Here is a 26,443-nt window from a genome sequence, read left to right as displayed (position 1 = left end):
CTTAAAGTTTACCTCAAAATAATGTAAATACGGACAGGACATTTTCAAACTATTGTTTACCAAACGTAAATTTTGTAAAATCGATTTTTAAACTATTAAAAACATTAGATTAATTTTGTGAAGCTGCTTACGTTGCTCTAAAAGAACTAACTTTTTTTTAGTGTAACTTCTGTGACTGTTTTTGTTGTTGTTAATTTCAATTAATTAATTGGTAAATAAAATTTAACAAGATTTATTTTATCAGTAGTCATTTTAAACAACTATTAATAATTATAATAATAATAAATACACGCCTACATTAAATTAGGTATATAGTGAATGTGTAATTCGTATAAATAAAAAATCAAATCAAAAAACAGCATAAAGTGTAGTTAATTATGTTCTTAACAAAACCAAAATAACATTTGAAATTTTTTGTTAAAGTATAGATGGTTGAAGTAATTTTATCAAGACGTCATCAGTAAAATGATTTCATCAAAATACCTTTTTGAACTTTCACTTTACAAAAAACGTGATTGTTATTGATTGCTGTGTCATGTAAGCGTGTTTTAGTTTCTATTTAAAAAAAAGAGAAATATTTAATTACAATATTCAGATTTTAAGAAAAATAATGATAATTATCGACTTTAATAAAGAAATAAATTTGTTAAAAAACATTATTGGATAATATGATAATACATAACAATTATTTTAGTACTTATTTAAAATTCAGGAAGACAAAAATGTAAATAAAATGCAATAATTTTAAACTATAGCTCTATAAATAAACTTTAAAGTGGATTCACTTTTCCCAATATCTCAGTCTTTGTCAAAAAATATATAAAAATTTGTTTGAATGATTCCTCTCTACTTAGCACGATATTTTTTCTGATGATTTGCAAATTTTAAAACTTGCTTCCAAACGGTAATAAATTACCGTTGCCAAATCATTTTAATATTAATATATTCAATTTAATTTAAATAATAAGAAGAAGAATAAAAACTTAAGAACAATGATCTATTTGACAATTTTTAACCACAATCGACTTTTCAGTTCGTATGAAATTGTAAAAATCTTTTTAAAGATATGACCTATTTACTGCATAATAATAAGTAAACCTATATTTTAATAATTTGCTCATAAAAGTTGGATGTTGTAACGAGTTCCAAGTTTTCAGTCCCTTTTCAGGAAAGACATCACACTAAAATGATCATTAAAATATTAATATTAGTTAGGATAACTAATAAGTCAAATTTTATAACAAATATTAGTAGAGTAAAAGAATTTAAATGTAAAAAGTAGCATTACTGTGACATGAATTAACGATAATTGTAAATAAAAGTGATAAAAAGTTTGTGTTAGAATGGGCGATGTACATTAGTAACTCTTATAGAGAATTAATATTGTAGTCTTGCCTGGCGAGACCTAGCACACTATAGCTGTCACAAAGAACGTGTTATCAACGTGGTAGTATCAATACCTTCCTCTCCGCAGCAGTCGATGTAAAATTGACTCTAGAGAATATTTTTCAAATTTCATTACATTAATATGAATGATTACGTTTTATGACTACATGTTTCCTTATTACAAATATCAAAACGAAAATAAGTTTTTATTATGCAGTTAATTCAGGTTAATTATAAATTATTTTTTAATTTCTTACATTGTTGTAAATTCAAGTTATATTAAAATTAATTAAAACAGGAAAATTTTTTTTAATGTATATATTAACATAAAAATGTTTGGAATAGAAAAATCTCATAATTAAATCTTTATCATTTTGTTATTATTATGATGCAAAGTATTAAGTTTCTAACTCATTCGTGATTTGAAATGTATATACATATAAAAACACATAAATTTATGCAACCTAAGCTAACATTTATTTATAGAATTCGATTTAGTAACCATTTTCCATGTTTCATAAAAATATGACGTACTAAATGTAAATAATTAGAAGGAAATTTAAAAAAAATAAAAGGAAATTATTTTTAGCCTATTTATTAGTATTTGAATTTTATTTTTTTTTACATAAAAATTCAACTAAATAAACTTAACAGTTTCTCTATCATATCAAACCTAAGTGAGATTATCTATTAAAATGTTTCTGAAAGAATGCAAAACTCTGATAATTGTTTACTCGTTCATATCAGAATTCATTTATCTTTATATCAGGTATTGACTTTTTTTACAATAAAAGAAATATGAAACGATAAAAGGTTTTATTGTAGTATATGAAAAATCGCATAATGTCTGAAAAAAATAACATAGTTTGTGGCAACATTAATTTTATTATTATTATTATTATAATCATATTATAGATGTATTAATACACATGAAATTGTAACATAAATCGTTAAATACTAATTTTCTCAGTTTTACGAGGTAATATTTTCACAAATATCAAAAAAGCTATATTTCCCAATGTGAAATCTAAGAGCAATGAGTACACCATAAACAATAAACTATGTATTTATTCATGTGATGAGATAGAAACAACGGCTATCCCTGTGTTTCATGCAATGAAAATGTAATTATTCGTTTAACGTGAAATAAAAAAGAAAAATTAATCAAATTTTATTTAAATATATTTAATCTATCTGTTGGCATATTTTAACAGATAAATACATACACAGTATATACATATGTTAAGTTACATATATGCAGTACTTAGTAGATGACTGCGCTGGCCATCTCGTATGTTGTCAGAATCTGGCTAGAATATTAATAGTTCCCAAAATACAGCTGGTTTTGAATTGTATTTCCAGCAAAGGTTTAATATATTAATTATTTCCATTACAAAATGTATACATATTCATGAAAAAAAAAAAAAATTAATAAACAGGAGAAAAAATCCTACAGTGTTGCAAAAAAATTATTTACAAGTCCATGAATTTGATTAAGAATGTTTAGCAAAATTAGGAGTATTGTATTAATCAATTTTGAACTTATGACTTTCGTTCTTAAAATAGAAGTTTTAGGAGAACCATTCGGAAAGTTCTCGACTTAGCAAAGGAAACACAAGATATTTTAGAATTTTTTTTTTTATTTCTTAACAAGTCTCTTTGCAGTTCAATTTATATAGACCAAAGAGATTCCAACTTTCTAATACTCTACAAACTACAAATAATGCAATTACAAACTAAAACAATGCGATTTGTCCATCTCTCAAAGTAAGCGGCTATCTCAGTTTTGATCTCACCATTTACAATTACTCTTCGTCCATTGCCATTTATTCAGGTGTTCGATGATGTTACTGGGAATTAAGCCCGGCGAATATGTTGCAGGCGGAAGCACGTTGATGCGTAGCTCATGAAGTTCCGCAACACAATTTATGCAGACCATTATCGTGAAGAAAGACTACTTTCATGGACATATGTGGACATTTAGCATAAACAGCACCCCTTCAATAGTCCAATAGTGAAAAGTAATACTCCTTGGTGACAGTCCTCTCTTTTTCCAGATAGTTTATGTACCCAGATTGCAACAATCCCAAAAAACCCTTGTCATGAATTTTCTGCAAATGAAACCGTTTCGCTTTCTTTGACGCACTTTTACCTGCTCCCAACCACTAATGGCCTGATTTTTTGTCTATGGTTTTTAAATGTGAATATACGTTAACATCTACTGTTAAAAAATCTAAAATAAATTTAGGAAAATTTTCTCTATATAGTTCTAAACAACCTTTCAGAAATATGAATGCGTTTTTGGTCGATTTAACGAACGCGTCACCCATCAAGCGGAAAGTTTTTCACACCCAAAAAATCGTGTGAAATGTAGTCAACACGGTCTATTTTCGTAATGTCAGCAAGCTCGCATACCTTCAGTCGGTGATAATGCTATACGGCATTGTGAATTTTTGTGACGATTTCCGTCGGTAGTTACGATTTTTGGGCGTTTCGGGCGTTCATCATCTTGAATGAATGAATGCACGCACATTTTTGAATTCAGCAGTCCACTCTGTTATCATCGAAAACGAAGGCAGGATTCCTTTAATGTGGAATTTATTTTCTTTGTACTTCCGTCTTGGTTAAACCTTTTAAAACAAGGTACTTTCGACTCGAACTTTAATTTTGTAGATTTTTCAGAAAATGTCAAAGCTGTCTGCTTTACAAGTTTGCCACAAAAAAGCAACTTGACGCACGCAACTGAATCTTCGTAACTCGCCATCTAAAGGATTACTCTTGATAAATCATAATTGCACTTTTCTGTATCAGGAAGAGAACTTTCCTAACGACTCTGGTATATTTTGTCGTTGATATTACAGCTAGTTTGATTCTTACACTGTTCTACATCTGATATTAAGAAAAAGAGAAATTAGAAAATATTTGGTGTTAATTATCTTCGAATTCTGCACTATCTTGTATTACTGCAGTTTAATTATATTTTCAAAACCAAATTAACAAATTCTACATAATCAACTCAATTGTAAAAGATTTATTTACTTATTAATACTCAAAAACTCATGCAAGCCTTCCCTAACAATTAGATACTTTTTTTATCACAATATTTGTATAATATAAATTTATACTTTTAACACTCTCTTATTTTATTTCTGATTAAGTAAACAAATTAAGTATAAGTGTGCATTATATATAATGTATTTCCAATCAATATATTACATTTTTCAGCGTTCTCGATGCTAGCCATATTTTTCAGTTAAGGGTTGACAGATATATTCGATAAAAGTTTTCCACACAAAAAATACATATGCCTAAAATAACTTATTATAGAGGATACATATATATATATATACATATATATATATATATTATTTAATATATCAGGGTGATTCTAAATTGCTCAGCAATCTCTCGGGAGATAATTCTACAGCACACAATAGAAAAGGTCAGAAAATTATTCGTTTGCGAGTTTCGGTTAGCGAAAAATTTAGCCCTGTTTTCTGCTCTCTCTGTGAAATTAAATGAACTAAAATTCTTGGGGTACAAATTTAGGGGTAAATTTTGACCTTCCTTATGGCTTTTAATCTACAAATTTGAAAAAAAAGTGGTCCCAGACCAATCTTACCTGGTTTTTAAGAAAAACGGGGTAAAACATGAAAACGTTTGTCGGAAAGTACACTCATTTAGAATATAATAAAATAACTGTGTTAATTTACCGAAAATAAAATAAAAATTTCACTTTGTAGAAAAGTTAATTCTGAGAAAATTGATGCAATGTCTATTAAAATTAAACACAAATTTGAGATTCAACTTTAAATAGAAACACAACAAACAAACTGTATCGAAAAAGTGATACGTAATTTTAAACAGAACAATTTACACACATATGCTCAAAATTATAGAAATAAATTTGAAAGACATCCTTCTAAACCGCATTAAAAATTTTCATTTTTTCATAGGTTGGCAATAACAGCTAATCAACAATTAAGTTTAGTGTCTAACATTTGCATATTCATTTAATTTGTGCTGTTATTGTTCGATCAGTTATTCACAATGGGTAATATCATATCGAATTACAAAAAAAAAAAAAAAAAAAAAAAAAAAAAAAAAAAAAAAAAACACTTCCAGTGAATAGTTAATCTTTAAAATGACCTAATCGGAAATAATTCATGAAGGTAAATTTTTTCAGAAGCTAAAAGAGAAAAGTCAAATTTTCTACATGAGCCAAAAATAATAGTTCATTCGATTTAGCACTGAATGACTTTGAATTTTAAACATTTTTCAATTCAGTTGCTTTCGTATAGAATAGCATTCTAGCATGCATGTTCATTCACGAGTTACTGGTTTTTACATTCTTCTACACCAATTTTTCTCTTTTCATGATAAATCTCTTTGACGAATTTTATTTTTTATAATTATTGTTAATTCATTATAGTGATTAATGCTTCGTAAATGTTATAGATATTATATTATATTGTTAAGTATACTAGTCATACATTACAAAATGATAATAATTTGATTTTACTATTTGGTTAAATTTTAAAAATATGTAAAATTATGCCCTTAATAACTGGTATCACTGAATCAACTAAGTAGAAGTGAAAAAAATTTAGGTTAATCAGTCACGGAATATATCTTTTTTTAAGTAAAGAAATTAAAAATTTTTGTTCATCACCTTAAATCTAAATTTTTCTTCTAAGCAAAAATAACTGCCGTGAAAAACAGGGCTGCTATGCAATTAAAAAGAGGAATAATAAAGAGTTAGTTAAACAGGATATTAATGTTACTAATAGGAATATAAACTTTTAATTACCTAACGCTGATGAGAATTAATTGAAACGGGAAACTCAAATATTTGGATTGTAAAATCCTTGAATTAGGAAACAGCATCTTTGTTAAACAGTCGGTTAATAAATTGTACGATATCTTTTACCCTGGAAAGATTAGTAATCCTAAATTGTGAAGTCACAATTTTCATATTATGTTTGTCATTCTTGAAAACACCTTTCAAGTATTATTAGCAAAGGAAGTAATAAAGTTTTTTAATAGTGTCCAATACCATATTGGAATTAATAATATTAATTAAATATGTAATCCTAAATATCGTTAAACAAACCTCTCTATCACCTTTTGTTTCGTTTTAAATAAATAAAAGTTTAAAAAGCGTTTGAAATACGTTAAAAGCTTGTGCCTAAGATATAGAAACGGAATTTTGTAGCGTATGAAAAATGCCATGCCTGACCGGGATTCAAACCCGGGACCTCCGGATGAAAGGCCAAGAAGCTAACATTCTGTGTTAGTGATAAAATTAAAACAAACTAGGAACTTTCTAATTCAACAAATTTTAAGACATCAGAAGGGTTATTAAATATTTTGATACTGGAATTATCTATATACATCGGTATGAGTTTCCGATCTAGATTAGTTTCCTAATCTAGAAATTAGAAGCTCTGTAAAGACGGGAAAGCAACAGTCTATTAAATAATCATTATACAGGCAAACCAGTTTCAGAACAGCTTCGTTCAATTGTTGGGTAGAATAATTTTATTGTGAACTTTCCTTTCTATTTTTGTTACATTCATCATTTGGGTTTACATCTACTAAGTGGTGTATTAAAGCTCAAAATGGTAGTACCACAGAACCACTAGTGGAAAGATATTCTTACCTTAATACGACGTATTACAGTTTAAAACCTGCTTAATGAGACACTATAAACATAATATATTTCAGCTCTTTCTATTGATCTACGGCATAGCCTTAGAGAAAATTCATGGTCTTTATTTCAATCTCAGACAGATGTCTACATCCCCACCGGAGCAGCAAGCCTGGGCGACCCACCGAGGGAGCTGCTGGACGCAGACGCTACCTTCCCACTTCAGCTCGGCGGGCTTCAATCGGCCTGGCTGGCAGACTCACCAACAGTACCCGGCCCAACGTGGGATCGCTCGGAGATAACCACCTCGGCTGCGCCGGCAATGGACGACCAACGCCGACCCGACACTGCGGGGCTCTGAGGGCCACTACTGCCACGCTCTAGTGGGTACCCAATTGCCGCTGAGGGAAAGCCTAGTCTGACTTCAATGGACGAGCTGCAACTCCCCGACTTCGCAGGAGACCAGCTTTTGGACCCAACAGTTTTCTTAGAGCTAACACAAAAAACGGCCCTTTTCAGGGCCACCACAAGGTTAGGAATTACGAGCCGTCGAAGCCATTTGAAGACAACAACCCTTCTCGGGGCCTCCATAATGTTAGTAAGTGCCACATGCCGTCGAAGCCATTCGGCGACAACTCGTAATAACAGAATTTCCGTCTCTTTGGACTATGATCTGTCTCTTTGGACTATATATTTTCTTTTGATTATTTATTCAAAGTTACTATTTATTTTAAAACACAAGTATCTATTTATAAGCTAACACAAAAAGTAATGAATATTTTTTGTGAAAATAATACTAGTTGCCAATTTCAAGATATACTGACCTGTTCATACTACAATACAATACAATACTACAGTATTGTACAATACTGACTATTCATTTATTCAAACATGTTTAAAATTTTAATCTCTTAAAATCAGTTTACCTACAATTTACAATTTTTTTCCCTTCAAAAAGAAATCCTGGTATAAAAATGTCTGTATCTAATATAAACTGTATTTTTTAATGCATTGAAATTAATGTAGTTACCAATAGATAACTTTTTAACTTTTTGTCTGTTTAAGAAATTTATTTTATAAAATGATTCAGTTGCATCGTCATACTGGTATCATTTAATAACTTTGCATCGTGAAGGACAATTTGCTGTAAAGATGTATCTATTTCCAAAAATGTTAAAAATGGGAGTAAAATTCCTCACGAGCGCTTATGCTTGTGTGTGTGTGTGTGTGTGTGTGTGTGTGTGTGTGTGTGGGTGGGTTGTGTGTGTGGGTGTGGGTGTGTGTGAGTGTGTCTGTGTGTCGGTGAACAAAAATCACTTTCTATAGAATAAAAACATGATTTTTTTATTATTAAAATTTTATTATTTTGTTCTTTCATTTTAAACTTAAATAAAAACAAAACTCATTATAGGAAAATATATCCACCAAGAAAGAATGCATAATAGTGACATTTTACTTGGAAAGTCATTGGAATGCTTCTGAAGCACAGTTAAAATTTATAAATATTTACAAAATTAGAAAATCACCTTCTAACACATCCATTCCCAGTGGTCTTGAAATTTGAAAACACTGGATCAGTGGGAGATGCCAGAAGATCAGGAAGACCAATGATCTTCCTGAAATAATGAAAATATTGAGTTTGTAAAGAACAGTGTATCGGAGGATGTCACAATGTCAACATGAAAACGTTCCACTCAATTGGGCATTAATCGAATATCATTGCGGAGAATATTGCACAAGGATTTAAAAATGATTCCTTTCAAAATCCAATTAGCCGTAAAATGAACTCAAAAGATTACATATCGATTACGTATTACGTATTAAGATTAAGTATTATCCCTAGAATACTGCCGGAAATTTGTCAGTATCAGTGATTCTGATGATTCCTTTTTGGCAAATTTGTGGATGGGTGACGAAGCCCACTTCCAACTTAATGGCTATCTTTAGTAAAAGGCTAAAGATTTATACGAAATAAAAAGAGACCAGAGTTATGGCCAGTCACAAAATTCCACCGTCGTCATCCCTAAGAGGGCGGCGAACCTCCTGGTGGCCGGAGGAAGAATCCGTATAGTCTGGCAGTCCTGCCGGGTCTTTCTAAGAGAAGAGGACCCCAGGTGTTTCCGGTGTTGGAGAGCGAGACATCAGGAGTCGAATTGTACTGGCCCGGAAAGGACAAACCTGTCCTTTTCATGCGGGAGGCCGGGACACCAGAGAGAGCAGTGTGCTGAGTCAGCACACTGTGAATTGTGTGGTGCGGAGGCCCATCGAGCCAGGAGTGGCTCGACCACCAAATGAGATATCTCTTGTTCAACGCAAATAAGTCTCATGATGCCATGGAAATCTGTTGGGGGGGTATCCCAGAAGGAGGCGGTAGATGTTGTCCTGGTCTCGGATCCAAATGTGGCGGTGGGCGGGGGGACTCGATGGTTAGTGAACCGGACCTCAGGAGCAGCAATTTGTCTTCCGTCTATGAGAATACCAGTGCTTTGCAGCGGTGCCGGGTCAGGCTCTGTCTGGGCCGACCTTGGTAGCGTGATTGTCCACTGTTGCTATCATTCTCCCAACACTGATACATGGGAGTTTACATACGATATGGACGAGCTAATGGAGCAGGTCACTAGGAACAGGTACAGACGAGTGCTAGCTACGGGAGACTTTAGTGCATAGTCTCCCAAATTTTCTGGAACTTTGATCAGTGTCAGGTCTTCACATCAGTGAACGAATTAACACTGGGGTTAGCCTGTATTATTAGGGCGAAGGTACATTTGTGAGGGGAGAGTTGAGGTCGGCCATAGACCTGGCTTTTGTCAGGGAATAGAATGTAAATGAATACGATTGGAGAATACTGGAGGAGGACTCCTTATCGGATCACCTTCGAGTTGAAGCTGATCAGTAGATCAACTCGACGATAGGAAACCGTATTGATACCTCGAGGAGACTGCTCACCTCCCGCGTGGATTGCGGCAGATTTGCGCGAAGGATTCCCCGATGACTAGTAAGGATAGCTTCCCCGGAAGAGTTTGAGAAGGCGGTGGCAGAAGAATGTTGCTGTTGAAGGGTTACTTTTGCCTAACCGTCCCAGCTACAAGATTAATGGTGGAGTCAGGAATTAAAACTACTACGTAATCATTCCGGGGCGAAGTGGAGGGCCTATCAGCGGGTCAGAGGTAGGGACTCTGGGATTGCAGACAACTTACGTTGTGAATACCAAGCAGCTAGGGCGGCACTTAAACATGCAATCAAGTGGGTGAAGAAAGAATGTTGGCGAGCGTTATTGCGATCACATAAACGTGGACCTCTGGAAAAGGGAGTATCAAATAGCTACTGAGAAGTTTGGTCATGCGATGCCCGTGTTGACCGAGAAGAAAGTGCTGGCCAGCGTACGAATAATGTTCCCGGTTGGGGAAGATTTCACTCGCGAGAATATCGTAGTCCATACCGTCATATCGTTCAAAGTTTGGGAGCTTATCCAAGTCGGTCGGTGGATGAAACTACACAAGAACCCAAGTCCGGATGGGATACTAGTCGAGATCGTGAAAATTATAGTGGAAGAGGCGTCGGCGAAGGTGCTTCGTGTACTAAATCATATATTACGTCACGGACTACCCGAAACATGGAAAACATCGAGTTTAGTTCCCGTGAAAAAAAAACCCGGCACGAGTGAAGGGCCAGCCTTTTATAGGCCCATATGTTTAATTAAACATATGGGAAGTTAATTGATAACAGACCCCGGAAGGTGATTTCAAGGAAGGGAGGGATCCATGATAGGCAGTTTGTATTCCGGCTGAAACGGTTGACGGTCAACGTGGAGGAAGAGTTGATGAGGATCGTAGATCACGCAGTAGAAGGAACCTGGAGAACGAGGTAAATCACGATACTCCTGAACGTTCGCAATGTCTTTAACTCCCTCAGCTGGGGGTCCACCTTACGAGCACTGGGGAAGTGGAGCGTTAGTGGATAACTAAGAAATGTGATCGAGGACTACCTCAATTATAGGAGGTTAGTATATAGAATCGGTTCCACAGATTTGTGGCTACAGTCGACGTACGGAGTGCCCCAGGGCTTTGTCCTGGGTCCTTCGCTTGAGGTACCCGGAAGGTGTGATTCCTGTCGCCTATGCGGACGACTTGGCCTTGGTGGTGGAAGCGAGGGCTGAGGTGGACTAAAGTCTTGCGTGCAGCGAATGCCGTCATCGCCAGGGTCGGCAAGCAGATGGCTGGGGCAGGGCTTCAGCTGTCGTACGACATGTCACTGTATATTCCTATGGCAGTAAGCTGACAGTTGAGACTCTTTCCAATCACGATCGACGGGGTAGTGATCCTCCAGTAGGAAAAAACTGCTAAATATCTTGGGATATGTTTGGACCACAGAAGAACATTCACTGATCATATTCTGGAGACTAGTGAAAAGGATGGGAGGATGGTTAATAATTTAATCAAATTGTTTGCAAATATTGGAGAACCTCGTGCGAGCAGGAGGAGGCTATATGTTCAAGTAGCTAACTCGGTCTTTCTGTACTGCACATCGGTTTGAAAAAAAAGCCACGGCAATCGAACGCAACAGAAGGCAAAGAAAAAGTACAACGCCGGATGGCAGTTAAATATCATCAGCATACGCCTCGGTGTTGAAGGAGGCAGTGCTGGTGATAATAGGAATACGTCGCTTCAACAGTTCATGGCACCAGTAAAATGAGATACCAGGAGATATCTAAGGAGAAGATTAAAGCAGCTGTCTTTAGGGACTGGCAAGCTAGGTTGGATCCGTCCACTACCAGGAGATGGACGCATTGTTTGGTCCCATATATTGAGCCGTGGCCTGGGAGGGGCTATGGTGAGCTGGGATTCTGGCTCAATCAGTCCCTGACCGGCCACGAGGCCTACCGTTAGTACTTGTATGAAAGAAGGAGAGCCAAGGATCCGTCCTCTATACATTACCAAGATCTTGATACCCAAGACGATGTCATCTTTCGATGCATGCGGTGTGAGGAGGAGCGCCGCGGCTGTGTTGCAGTCACTGGGCAGCTTACTGTAGAGACAGTAATAGACGTGATGTTAGGAAGTCGAGTCCTTTTTCAAACGTTTGCGGGATTCGTTGCAGGAGTCCTGCAAACTAAAGACTGAGAAGCGAGGAGCTTATTTATAGTCACATCCAACTCTAAAACGGTAACGTCCTCCAAATGAGGAGGACGTTACTGGATGGCGGGAGGGTTATGAAGCACGATGACTCTGGATCCCTCTTGCCTGAAGGCACTTCCTGGGGCTGTGTTATGCTTAATTGCGGGGTCCGCCCCGGGAAGGGAGTTGGTGAGATAGGAGCTTTAGCCGGTAGAGCGCAAGTACACATATGAACTTTACCAACATCTTCCGGAACCTGTAGTAATCCCGACACTCTTCCCGTAAATGGAATTCCTTCGACTCACCGGAAAAAAATAGTGGCTATGTCAATAAACAAAATGCTCGTTTTTGATGTACTGCCAACCCACAAGTTACACTTGTACGTTCTTTACAAAGTTACGCTGTGTAGTGATGTTTCACACAATCAAGTAGTGATTGTAGTGATTGTTTTACACTCATTCAATGGGACGTATTGTTTTGAAGAAAATCGAGTTTGGTAACAGTGAGTAGCGATAGATATCGGAAAATGGTTGAGAATTTTTTTCATTCCTGATCTTGGAGATGAGGTTGAAGAGGTCTATTTGGAACAAGCTGAAGCTACGGTTCACACCAGCAGAGCCACAATGGAGTTCCTTAGGTCAAAGTTTGGAAATCGAATAATTGCGAGAAATTTGGATTCTCGTTGGTTTCCAAGGTCACCGGATTTGATGTCTCTCGATTTGACAGTTATTTGAAAGAAAAATTTTATATCAATAAGCTACAAAATTTAGAAGAGCTTTAAACACAATTCGAGCTGAAATGGTGACAATACCGGGAGAAACACTGGTTAACTCTGCGAAATTAATTAATAGTGCTCAGATTTATGAATGCTTCAGAGGTCAGCATTTAGAAGATATTATTTGCAAAACCTAATTTTATAAATCATATTTTAATGAGTTTTTAATTTAAAAATAAAAAATGTTTTTGAGTTAATTTGTAATGTTTCATTGAAAAAAAAACTGAGAAGTTACTTTTGGCCCACTCCGTTTACACACGCGCGCGCACACACACACACAATTATTAATTAAAATAATGAAAAATTGAAAGTTCAACTTTTACGATAACACCGTCTAAATGTATTATTGCGTTTGAAATGACTATTTATCATAAATTAATAATATAAGAAAAAATGTTTAATTCCCTAACTTTATTTTTTTATTTAGCAATAAAATCATTAATTTATGAATTGCATTGAACTTTTCTATAGATTTTGTTAAAACGTTTAAATGTATTCTGCGAATTAATAAATTTGTCATGTGTATTTTAGAACGTATAAATAGAAAACATATCTGTAATAAAACATCGTGAATAATGTTGTAAAAATATGGTGAAAAATCGAGTTCCATTTAGTGAAAAGGAAAACGCTGTCAGATGCAGATGAAAGTAATTCAGGGATTCGAACCGAGTATCTCAAGGGCCCCTTTATTCGGACGCCATCGAAATCGACACGGTGAAAAATATCCTAATGTTTATTGCATGAAGAGATTCACTACGTTCGAAATGGTTGTATTTTATTTCACGCATCTGTCAATACTACCCTCTCCTACAGGACCATCTAGTAGTACCCGACTCTATTATAATTGAGTACTGGCTGCAGTCGGTCTATTCCAAACCTCCTCACAACAAGAACGTTCAGTGCCACATTTATAAATAAATTATACACTACTCATAATCAGCAGTAATTTATCACATCTACTGTTATTCTCCACAAAGCATAAATATCACATTTATTTTCTTACATTAATTGATATATTCTAAAATTTTAAGAAATTTTACTAGATCTGTATGTTAAAATCTATCCATATATATTATTTTAGTAATGAAATTTACTTTCATTGATAAAATAATAGATATCACAGTTGATGAGAAATTATAATAAATACATAATATAGCATTTTATACGTACTTACTATATATGAGTTTGAATAGCCCTTGGCTGGTGAATAATAATTTGTAAGTTAGAAAGTTTTGAATCAACTTCCAGTTGTTTGATATACTTATAATTTATGTTATTGCAACGGGATGTAGCGTAAGCCGCATCTACGTGGTGCACCCTGGGTAACGATAAATAGTTTATTCTATAGCTCATGATGAAAGCTCTCAATCAAACTGGAGTAAAACAGCCCTTCATTCGGATGTCCAGGAAGGGGCTTCATTGAGTTTCTGGTTGGTTAAATGTATTATAATGGAATGATTGAGGAATTCCTTAGTTTAAGAAAACAGAAGTACATAACGTTCTGTCGAAGAAGATATAGATTTATTTATTATCACGAAAGTTAATCTCACAGATGAGTCTTATATATTACATCTTTAAAAGCTACCAACTTAATCTCCTCACAAAGACACGACAGATTCCAAGCGGTATTTTAGTCGGGATTGGAAGGAATATGGTTAATAGAATTTTATTTTCAGTTGCTGAAGTTGTAAGAATTGAGGCGTGGGTTTAGAACCTACATTTCCCCATAAAGGGTGCATATATTTTTAATATATGCACCCTTTTTATATATAACCCTTTTTATATATAAGAACGCTTGTAGTAGGAGATTTTAACTGTCACTTCGCTGATGCGGATTAAAATGATGTAAATACAACAGGAAAAGTTATGTAAGATTTTACAGTCAGTTATAACATTGAATTGATACATAAGGCGTCTGACTATCCGTTATATCTTCATTATAAAGGTACTGCTATAAATTCAGATCTCACCATGGCATCTGTTGATATATTTCCAGATTTAGATAGGATAGTGATTAGTTGAGCTGACTGTGATTATCGCATGACAACAGCTTTAAGGAAACCCGAATAAACCTGTAAACAACATAATGACTTAAAGTCTTATTGAAATTAAAGAAGAGCTAACTGGGCGTATTAGAAAAGTGAACTGGAGAGAGATCTTACTCCTAATGATTTCAATTTTAAAGAAAAGTCTCCTTATGAAAATACAAAAAAACCTGTGAAATTATATTACGAGCTGATGAACGTCATATTCTAAGATAAATAACATATAACTACACACCATTTTGGACAAATGATCTGGAAATTCTAAAAGAAGAGAGGAAGGATACACGTCGGCGAGTAGAATGTATTAAGAATCCAAAGGAAGTAAGGAAATGGAGGCGAAGGGCAGCCGATCTGAAAAAAGAAATGTTAAATGCTAAAAGAGATTTTTTTTAAATTTTTTAAATATTAATTCTTACAAATTACAGTCCAGTAAGATGTACAGGGTTATTAATCAATAATTGACAGTCTCAGATGTAGCGTCGTAAGTCAGGTCAGTAAACATTTTATGAGAATTTGGTCTTAGAAAATACTTTTAAAAATCTATTTTCGACTTCTCTCTCATAACTAGAGACACCAAAACACAAGAAAAGTATTTTAGAAGGCAACTGAGATCTGCACCAGATTATCTAGCACAGCCAATATTCAATTCCCGTTTCACATTGTACAAATTACAGTGGGCCTTGAGTACCTTAAAAATAGGAAAAGTGCTGGCTGTGACAAAGTACTCTCAGAATTTTTAACACATCTTGGCCCTATTGCCCAAGAGAAAATAACCTGCTTTTTCAGTCAAATGTACAATGAAGGAATATCAGCTTCCTGATGAAATGCGATGTAATTAAACCCGTTCTAAAACCTAAGAAATTTTCATATTCTCTGTCAGATTATCATCCAAATTCACTGATTAGAGTAACAGCTAAACTTATGGAACGAATGGTTAACAGGCTTACGTACTTCTGATAATCCGGTAATATCTTCTTTGAGAAGCAAACTAGTTATCGTATGCATTGTTCTATCACAGTAGCTGCTCCGTTTTAGACAAAAAGTTAAAAATACGATGGAAAGAAATGAAATCTTAGTGATGTTTGTTGAATTTAAAAGTGTTTACCATTCTGTGTGGAGTCTAAAGCTATTGGACAAGTTGGGTTTGCTTGGGGTTAAGAGGAGGATGCTACGATAGATATATATTTTTTTATTAATCAGCGCATTTGTCCTACCAGGGTGAATGGGTGAATGGTGTGCTATCAGGGTGAATATCAAGATACAGACGGCAGAGGGTTAGAGTACCTCAAAGAGAATTAAAATTTAATAAAATGTTTTTCACCGAATATTAATTCTTTGTTCGAGGAATCTAATTATAAAAATATTAGAATTTTTTTTTGCTAAATGAAGGGCATTAGAGATTGGAAGAATATTAATTTTTATATAGATCCATGATTCATGATTCAAAAACAAAACTTTATCTATAGCAGTAATTAATATCTGTCCTTTCTTTACCGTGTTTTCGACCAATCTCCTTCTGTTTATCTAATAAACAGGATATATCAGACCGAGAGCTTGCATCATCTACTTCAATGTCATTTAGTTCAATTTTATGGTTTTTGAGTAGCAATGGCATACAGATATAGCAATGTATTTTGTCAAAATGTAGTCGTCAACTTCTGTCGCCATTTTCAATTTTACACAATAACGTCCGAACATTTCTAAACTAATCCAACCTGCTAGTTCAAACTATGGTTATATTAAATAGCCTCAGAATCTGAAAATATCTTGCTCGATCATCATAGGGATACCTAAAGACTAATTGAACATTTGATGAGCTAATTTTAGCTTATACGATGTACGCCATCACTTCTAGGATACAATTGTAAAACTGCCTTTCATCCACAACCAGGATATAAAGTTAATTTTTAGATAAAATCTTCTAACAATAGCCAATTTTTGTAAAATGTAGTTTTAGGAAGTGGTTGTTTACAACTACGTGAAAGCTTCAGAATTCATTGAACATCAGATTTAATAATACAATGGGTCGTAAATAGAACCCTGTACACATTACCACCCCCCCCCCCCAATAAAAAACCACGCGGGAGCACTTTTACAGACAATCAGGTACCCTGTTTAAAATACTTTTGCATTTAGACAAAGACACTAAATAGCTATTTTGTTTCATTAGGCCTATAATTATTGTTATTACTATATGTTAATGGATTAAAAGATAAATAATAATTGTTTAAGTAATAATAATTCTGTTTTTATAACTTATATGAAAACGCAACTTGTAACTTATATTGGGTTGTTTTAAAACGCAACCCAAGCAAAATACTTTTTAGAAAAATTAAAATAATAATTTCTGATGAAGAGGTTGTCAGCACTACTTACTCTTGTTTTATAATCTGATGATATAATTTTATATTTTTTTGTAGAAAGTTAGTTATTGTTTGTAATCTGTGTTGTTTTTTTTTTTCTTAAGAAGGAATTGATTTGAACAGGGAGATTTATTGTGGAAAATTATTTTACAACTAAATATTTTGTTTTGTGCCAAGAAGCTGTCCAATTGCACTTCCCGGGTAATAATGTACCAAATAAATCTTTAATTCATTTTTTTATAAAGAAATGCAGTGGAACTGGTTCTGTCTGCAATCAGAGACATAGCCGGAAACGTTTAGTACGTAATGATGAAACATTGGTAGATGTTACGGTAAGTTTGTTTAAAATTCTTTTAAATTAAGACAGACAATCACTAGTTACGAACGGTACAAATACATCCCCGTAATGTTAAAATTTAAATAAAAAAAAGCAAAAAGTCACAAATAAACCATCTAACCAAGGCATCAAAGCATCTTCTCACTACAGATTAATCTTATAAATTCGTATTAGAATGGATTTCATAAAATATTTATGTAAATTATTTTTTTTACTTCTAGGAGAGCAACCATAATAGATAAATATATAATGACATCAGTCAGAAAAATTTTGCACAACCAATACTTTAGGGATCAAATTTTGCATGAAAATTTTGTTTTGCGTTTCTTACTCGCTATTTAGTTTCTCTAAAAAAGGTTGTTTCGTTTATGGTAAACAGACAGTGCTATCGGCAGATTCTGCTCACACATTCTGATATTGTCTAAGCTTCCCCAGCAAATCGGTTATCAACAGGTTTTGCTAAACGTAACCATGAACTGATACCCAAACAACATTAAGCAAACCCTCTTAATCGAGCTACCGTACCGATTTGTAAATGTAAATAACCACTAAGTTTGTTTACATTCGACTTGAAGGAGTTGCAAGGTCGAATTTTAAAAACTATTTTAACTTAATTGTAGACCATGACCGAACCAGATCGGTCCGAGGCCGCGTCCCCTCCTGTTGGGGAGGTTTCCATTCCTATTGCGGGCAGACGGTCCGGAAGAAGCGGGTCTTCACGGGTTTTGGTGCGTAAGGTCCACTCCGATGGCAGTGGGAGTGATAGTTCAGTGGATATGTAGATGACGGAACATCGGCGCGAGGAGTGATTGTTAGAAAGGTGCCAAGATGGTAAAGAAAGACACGTCAGTTAGGAGGCAGCAACGGGCTGATTTACCGGCTTCAGCAGCAGTGGATATTGCAGGAAGTAGAGGCCTTGAAGAGGATTTCCTGCCTCTTCCGGTACGATCCGATGAGGACAGGAAGGTGTGGCAGGGACTCCCGAAGATATCTGGAAAACAGAGGTTACGTCTCTCTCCCCGGCGGTTGAAGAGAAGAAGAAAACAAAAGGTGGTAGTCGGCGATCCTTATCCCCCAGTGGTTTGTCTCCAGTTGTCTCTCGAATGGAGGATGGGAGCCAGAGGGGAAGCAGAGTGCTACTAAGGGTTTTAAGAGGCGGCTGAAATGTCTGCTAGATAACACGGCGATTCTTTTACATTCTTTTGCAAGATACACGGCGATTCTTTGTGGTAAAGAGTTGAGTTCTCTCATTGACAATAATGTGACCACAAAATTGGAAATTAAAGAGTGTTATCGTAATGGATGGCATCAGTCGAATGGTAGATATGTTCCGTGATGTTCTTAATGGCATTGATGTGGAGTCCCAGGAGAGGCACTCCATGCAGCCAAAAAATGGCGGTCAGGAATACCCAAACATATTTTATCATTACGGATGTTGTATCGTAGACCCCAGATTTGGGAATGGACCGGCCTGCGTTCCGGTCTGTGTCGTCAGGTGAAGTCCTCTCCACATGAAAGGGGTCTCTGCACGTAAGAGGACCATAATATCCGGCTGCAGGCTGATAGTGATTCAGCTGAACGAATTTGTAAGGACATTTCTGCGAAGGTCGAGGACACTACTATGACCCTGACAGGAAGGGGTGGCAGAACGGTTCACGTTCTAGTCAAGGACATGGATGTTCTAACTACTCAGAATGAGTTCATGACGGGATTTCGAAAGGTTACGGGGGAGTCAGTGTCGATAGACCTTCTGTCCACAAGACCGGCTTATGGTGAGACACAGGTGATCACTGTGGCCATACCACCCATCCAGGTAATTACAGGTGTCCCACTGATCAAGCTCAGGGCTCAGGAACTGGAGAGGATAAGGGTAGGAACCCCGCGGGACGCGGCTCGGCAACTACTAGAAAGGGAGTGGCAGAACCGTGGGACGCCTCCACGAAAGAGGCTTGGACGAGGAGGCTTATAACGTGCCCCGTGGATCCGAAGGAAACATGGAAAAGTGACTTACTTCCTCACACAGTTTCATTTGGGACACGGCGAGTATGGTTCGTATCTTTGCAAATTCCGGAGGCGGCTTGCCTCGGAATGTCTGTACTGTGGCCAGGTGGACACTCCGGAGCATACTTTCTATGAGTATGACAGATGGATGGGACATCAGCACCTGATGGAGTTTGGATGGTTGACCCCAGACACAAGAGCGGAATATATGCTTCGGGGAGCGACATAATGGGATGGATGAGGTGTCCACGCTGGTCGCGGGCATACTGCAGAAAAAACAAGGAAGGTGAAGGAGTAGGGTGCGGACTAATGACCTCGTGTGCTGAGGCCACCTCCACCGGCTTCAGAACAAAACCACGTGACCACCATCCTGTCTGGTGCATGATACCTTGTATGACCTGCGTTGCTATGGATCTTTCTTTTTCATTTGTTTTACTTGTTGCGCTTCTTTTATTCTTCTTCTGTGACGCGATATACCTTCAAGCGGCAGAGGTGCCGCAATTGTATATATATCACCAGGGAACTACTGGTCACGCCTCGGTGTCTTTTGTTCATAATTGTTATAATAATTTTGTGTTGGTGACTTTTCTTTTTGTTGCCTGAGTCTGAACCTGTACTGCATGTACAGGATGGTAATTGTTCTTATTCTCAATATGTCTTAGTACATAATTTTTGTATTGGTTTTCTTGTATGTTTCTGTTAAAGGACTTATGTTTGTATCTAATAGATGATACCGCCAACTAAATTCCGGTAGGAAATCTCCTCTCTATCTGACTGGTGTTTGGCCGTATATTGGTTGTTGAGTATTGTTAAGTATGTCCTAATAGTAAAGTGTTTTGTTTTGTTTTTTTTCTATATAATGTTCATCTTTTGTATTGTTTTGTTACGACCCATCTGCTAGGTCCTAGTGTAATTATTCAGGCTGATGAGCTTGCACACTTGCGTATGCATTGGGGAAATGACGCCCCCATTTTGGTTATTGCATCGTTGATAGGTGACTTTTGGAATGTGTAATTTATTCTTGTGATAGGTGTATTTGTACGTTTATTGTATTTTATTTTGTTTTATGTATATATTAAACTGTAGCCAAAATTTGTTTGTGCCATTGGTTGTAATCTTTCGAATGAGTCTTGATGCACACGTGTTGGGCTGAGGAGCCTGCAAGGTGTATACCTTGATGACATAACAGTTTCCACCGAATTGTTGTATTGACAAGAGGTGATTGCTACAAGTTGTAATTTGTTGTTGAAAGTGTACTAGTATTTGAATATTGTGTTTTTTGTTCTGAATTGTATATGTTTGTGTTCTTTGGCAGAGGTACCATCTTTCTTTGTATGCAAGATGGTCAGAAGCCATCTCCTGCTAGGATGATGTTTCGGGTGTAACGGAAATGCTAATACATAGACACTAGGGAAAAAAAGGTGAAAAGATACGAGCACCCAGGTGCGAAACGTGGAACCGTATAGGGTCAGGGGACAGCCTCATTGCTGAGGGCGCCAGGGCCGTAACCACAAGCAAGGGTGTTTTGGGTCAGGGCGTGCTGATAACGCAATGAGGACCCCAAGGTATGCTGGGCGGGCACGCTGGATAGGGGTATGCGTGGGGAGCATACCCGGACCCTGAGTAGTTATAGGCACGGGAAGGGCAGTCCTCTTGGGGAGGGGCACCCTGCCCTTCCAGAAGCGATTCCACTTCTGGAATACCAGGGTGCCTTCCCTCCCTGACCTTCCCTGATGAGCCAGGAGGCACCCCGACGGGGGTGGCAGTAAAGGCTCTAGGCTAGGGTGGGTTTATTCGCCGCCACGGCTCACGGGTGCGACTGAGGTAACGTTTATTCGGCGAATGCCGGTCGCCCCTTGTGAGTTTAAAGATGGTATTAAAAAAGTTTGCATGAGCATGCACCCGTGAGGCGGGGATGTAAGACTTCCCCTGCGACATAAGTAGCGGCATCTCCTTAGTATTGTTGGGTGTATTTAGGGGACAGCCCCGTCCAGGAGGGGTAGGAGGCTCCGGCGTCCCACCATCAATGATTGGCCTGGGACTCCTTCGCAGCACCTTCGGAAAGGGAATGTAAGACCGTAGTCACGGTGGGGGATTGTTTGGGGGTTCCTCATTGGAGGCAGGGCGTAATGACCGAAGTCTCTGTGAGGATTTTCCATTGGAGTCCTCTCATTAGAGGCGGGGCACGCAAATAAATACCGGCTACATCGGGTGATACCCGATGTAGCCCCGGATCTAAGTTTATGCTTGGTTGAGGTCTGGCTCTGTGGGGCGGAGAAAATATAAGTGTAAAAAATATAAGTAAGTAGAAGTTGATATGTTACGTAATAACCATCATAGTTGCTTGAAAGAATAAGGAACTATCTTTAATGACATGAGTAAAATCTATTTAAAGTTAAAGTTGTCCTCAAAAACACAATAAACTACCTCGATAAATGATTACATTTACTTATAATACATAAAAATTTTTGGTGAAATTAACTGTTTAAGTTAAAGAAAAATACCATTAAAACAGTTTATTTTGTAAAGAGAAAGATCCCTACAATAAAATAAAGTCTAAATGAAATAATTTTACCTCTTAAGTTTCTGGCACAACTTCATGTTGTGCTATTACGTACGTTTTTTTTTATCGTTTAACATCTTCTGATTCAAATTAATCTGTTATTTACACTTTTTTAATATCCAATTAGAGCCATTTAATATTTTATACGCCCATTTCGGAATATTATTCAACAGAATTAATTCAAAATAATTTTCTCCCAATCTAAAAATAATATTTTTTCGTATAAGATAGTTTCAATTTTTTTTGAAAAAGGAATTAAAAAATTTGGAAAAGAAATATTTGGATTTCTAAACAAAAAGCTTTTTTCAGTTTTAATGAATTGCCTGTTATTAATTCTACTTTTCAGTTATTTTATAATCGGACACAAATATACCAATCAATCTAAATTTATCCAGTTTACCTGGAAGCTAGAAGAGATACAATCGTGTTGAGTAGTATTTTGAATGTCTATGCTAAATTAAAAGTTTGTTAATTCCTGTCCGTGAATGGCATTATTATTTATTCCGGTAAGATGAAATTAAATGTGTAATTTGAACTGCATTTTCTTTCTGTTTCATTATAAAATTACTAATATTTCAATGTTTAACATTTTACGAAAAAAGTAAACAATTTCTTTTTAAATTCATAAGGGCATGTAGAGAAATTTTTTTTTTGTTGCTTGTTTCAACTTCTAAACTTACTTACATGACTAACGCGAAAAACTACTCTCAACATTAAAAATAAGTTTACTTTTTCTTTAGAATACTAAAAATATATTTTTGCATTTATTTTATATAAAGAGAACTGGATAACCGTGCATTATCCTGTAGTCTCAGGAAACATAGAAAATAATCCTGTAGTTTTTTAGGGTATTATATTAAAAAATGCTTCAGAACAGAAGAAATATGGCCACTTCACTGATTTAGATTTATTGATAAGTCAATCTTTTTATTAATCATCGCAATTAAAATTTTAATCTTTCTAATATTAAAAAATAGTCAACTGGAAACTTCAGAAGTAATCCTTTTATTTTTAATATATTTTAATAACTTTATATAATAGGGCATCACTAATACACCGATTATCGCCTACTTAATTGAAAACTCTTTAGTTAAATATTATTAATTTGAATTGAGATTAAAGTTGAATTTACCTTTAAAGTCTTTTTGTGAAAATCTAAATGAACCAAACTCGTTTTTTAGTAACTTAATTAAAAATATACATAACAAAGTAATTAAACTTAATTAAAGCTTTTTTTCTGTAATTAGTCCTGCGTGACAAAAAGTTAACTTTCGATGATATCAGCTTACAAGTGATAAGACATTCAGAATACTTAATCGTGGTTTCATCAATTCATTTCGGAAGATATTATTCAAATGAACTTAAAACCAAAGATTTCAGTGTTGATAATTTTACTGGCATTATATCATGATATCGCATAAAATAATTTTTTTCTCGAAAATACTGAAACAGATGCCAATGACATATCAATTTTTGAACTTGATTAGTACATCTAAAAAAGTAGATTGAATAGCCAAAAAAAGGAGTAATATTGATGCACCCTATGACGAAAATTAACATGTTTCAAGAAGAGAAACTCCGGTAATTTGTTGCTCATTCAATTATTGACACCTGGTCAACCATCAAATTTCCAATATCGTAATGATCGAATTCATTTATTTCAATATTCAAATCCTTGAAAATCTCTCCTTCTATAAAGCAATATTTTTGAAAATTTTCCATAGTTGCCAATCTGAGAAACTTCCATTTCTCAATGATATGTTCCGATAATACATCTGCAGATTTTATCTTAAGTATAATCTACTGTGCCATATGAAAAAAAAAGGCTTAATCTCCATTATAATCTTACTTTCTCTTGTAGTTACGTTGCATCTATCCAAATTATTAGTTCTTTTCTGAAAAATCGTGTGACCCAGAAGAACCCACTCTTTATAATAACTAAAGCGCTTACTTCCTCAACTAAGTCTATATCAATTATTGCAGATATTTATGTAACAGAATGTCAAATTTAAGTAAGGTTGTTATGTTTCAAACTTTAATTAAATTTTATAGAATGGAAATACAATTACTATTGATCATTAAATAACTAAAACAATATATTTATACTTTTCCTTCAAATAAGTTAAATTTTTCTTTTCGTAATATTTTATATTCTCAGAGAACTGAAATAGCTAGATTTTCCGCGTGTATATGTTATATATATTATATCATCTTATTTAGTGGCGGTAAGTGTTATTATAGATTTAACATTAAAGATAAAAATACTAATTTAGCTTTTTGTTTTAGTCTATTTAATTTGTCTAATTTACTCTTTTAATTTAAGGTCTATTTTCTTTTGTTTTGTTGTACATCTTTGAGTAAAAGAAATCGAAATGTTTTTTTTGTGGTTGGTCTACATAAATTATTTTCTTTCATGAATACTAGCTACAAATAAAAGAAGAAATCTTCCATGCCTAAATAATGTAATAACATTATTTATTGATTTTAATGAAAAATGTAATAAAATATTAATATAAAATTTTTTGTAAACATTACTTTTTAAAAATTCAAGGACTTTGTAAATTTTTTTTTAATCAGTAAATTCTGTACAGGAATAGATTATTTTAGAAATTTTAAGTGAAATAAATTTTATTTTGAAAATAAGGTATTTACACGATTTTAAAAAAAAAGAAAAATCTTGAGAGATGAATTGTAAATAAGACACAATGTAGGTGAAAATAAGTGGTTTTTGAGAGGTAACTAGAGCAAATACGTAATTAAGAGGTTTCTAGCACATGTTTTATATGCATACCTGGTTTTGTTATAATTAATAACTGCAATTTACATGTATATGACAAAATTTTACATGCGCAGCTATTTCTGACAAGATGTTTTTTTGTTAACTTCCTTTTTATGGAACTTAGAGGCAAATTATATTTATATATATTTTTTTTTTAAATATGAATGGGCACTGCTATATTTTTTAAATATGGGGTTGATTTTTTTTTTTCAAATGCAAAAATATGAATTTTTGCACCTCAGTTTTTAAATAATTTCGATTGTGGATTTGATACGCGATGGTGTTATTAAATAAAAACTTCGTAATTTTTTTGTATTATTTTTGTTATTGTAATATTTTAATGAATTAAAAATATAAATTACTTTTATCTTCATAACTTATATACTAGTTGTGTTTGTTTTAAAATGCAATCCAAGCAAAATATTTTTTAGAAAAATTAATATAATAATTTCTGATGAATAGGTTGGCAGTACTACCTACTGTTGTTATTTTATAATTTTATAATTCTTTTTTTTTAGACAGTTAGTTATTTTTGGTTATCTGTGTTTTTTATTAAGAAGAAATGGTTTTGAACGCGGAAGAAAGAATATTTATTATGGGAATTATTTAACTAGATCTTTTTTTTTGTGCCGAGAAGCTTTTCCATTGCAATTCCCGGATAATAATGTACCAAATAAATCTTCAATTGTTCGTTTTATAAATAAATATACTGGGACTGGTTCTGTTTGCAATCAGAGATATAGCCGGAAACGTTCAGTATTTAATGAGGAAACACTGCAAGATGTTAGGGTAAACTTTTTTAAACTCACCTAACAAATCATTACAAAACCATGCTCTACAAAAAGGAATATCTCTCTGTACAGTGCCTTTAAAGCTACCCGTCTACTTAACATAAAGCCACACCCAGTCGATTATGCTGATAGGCTCCACTACAGTCAATGGTATAATCAGTTTGTTTGGGAGTGAAATAAAGTGTTGGATAATTATTTTTTACAGATAAGGTTTGGTTTCATTTGAATGGTTACATTAAAAGTTAGAATGACCGCTACTGGAGCTCAAAAATCCGCATTTCTTCCATTCACTACCTCTACACTCACAGAAAATTGATGTGTGGTGTGCAATTTCCATTCGAAGAATAATTGGCCCCATATTTTTTGAAAACACTCTTAATGCAGACCTCTACTAAGAAATTTTATCGCAATTTATTCCAAATCTAGAATTAAATGAGAGAGACCGTGGTTTGAACGAGATGGGTCTACTTGTCACACGGTAAGAGCAGCAATGGATCTTTTGAGAAATTTCTAAAAAAGAAGATCTTTTGAGAAAGTGTAATATCGACTTGCTTATGGCAAGGTAGATCAACTGATCTTTCTCCAGCAGTTTTTTTTTCTTTGGAGTTATGTGAATGGTTGTGTATTTAAATCCAAGGA

Source organism: Lycorma delicatula, chromosome 1, assembly GCF_047948215.1.
Source record: "Lycorma delicatula isolate Av1 chromosome 1, ASM4794821v1, whole genome shotgun sequence".
NCBI lineage: Eukaryota > Metazoa > Arthropoda > Insecta > Hemiptera > Fulgoridae > Lycorma > Lycorma delicatula.
The sequence above is the reverse complement of the archived record's forward strand: the minus strand, read 5'-3'. Positions refer to the sequence as shown.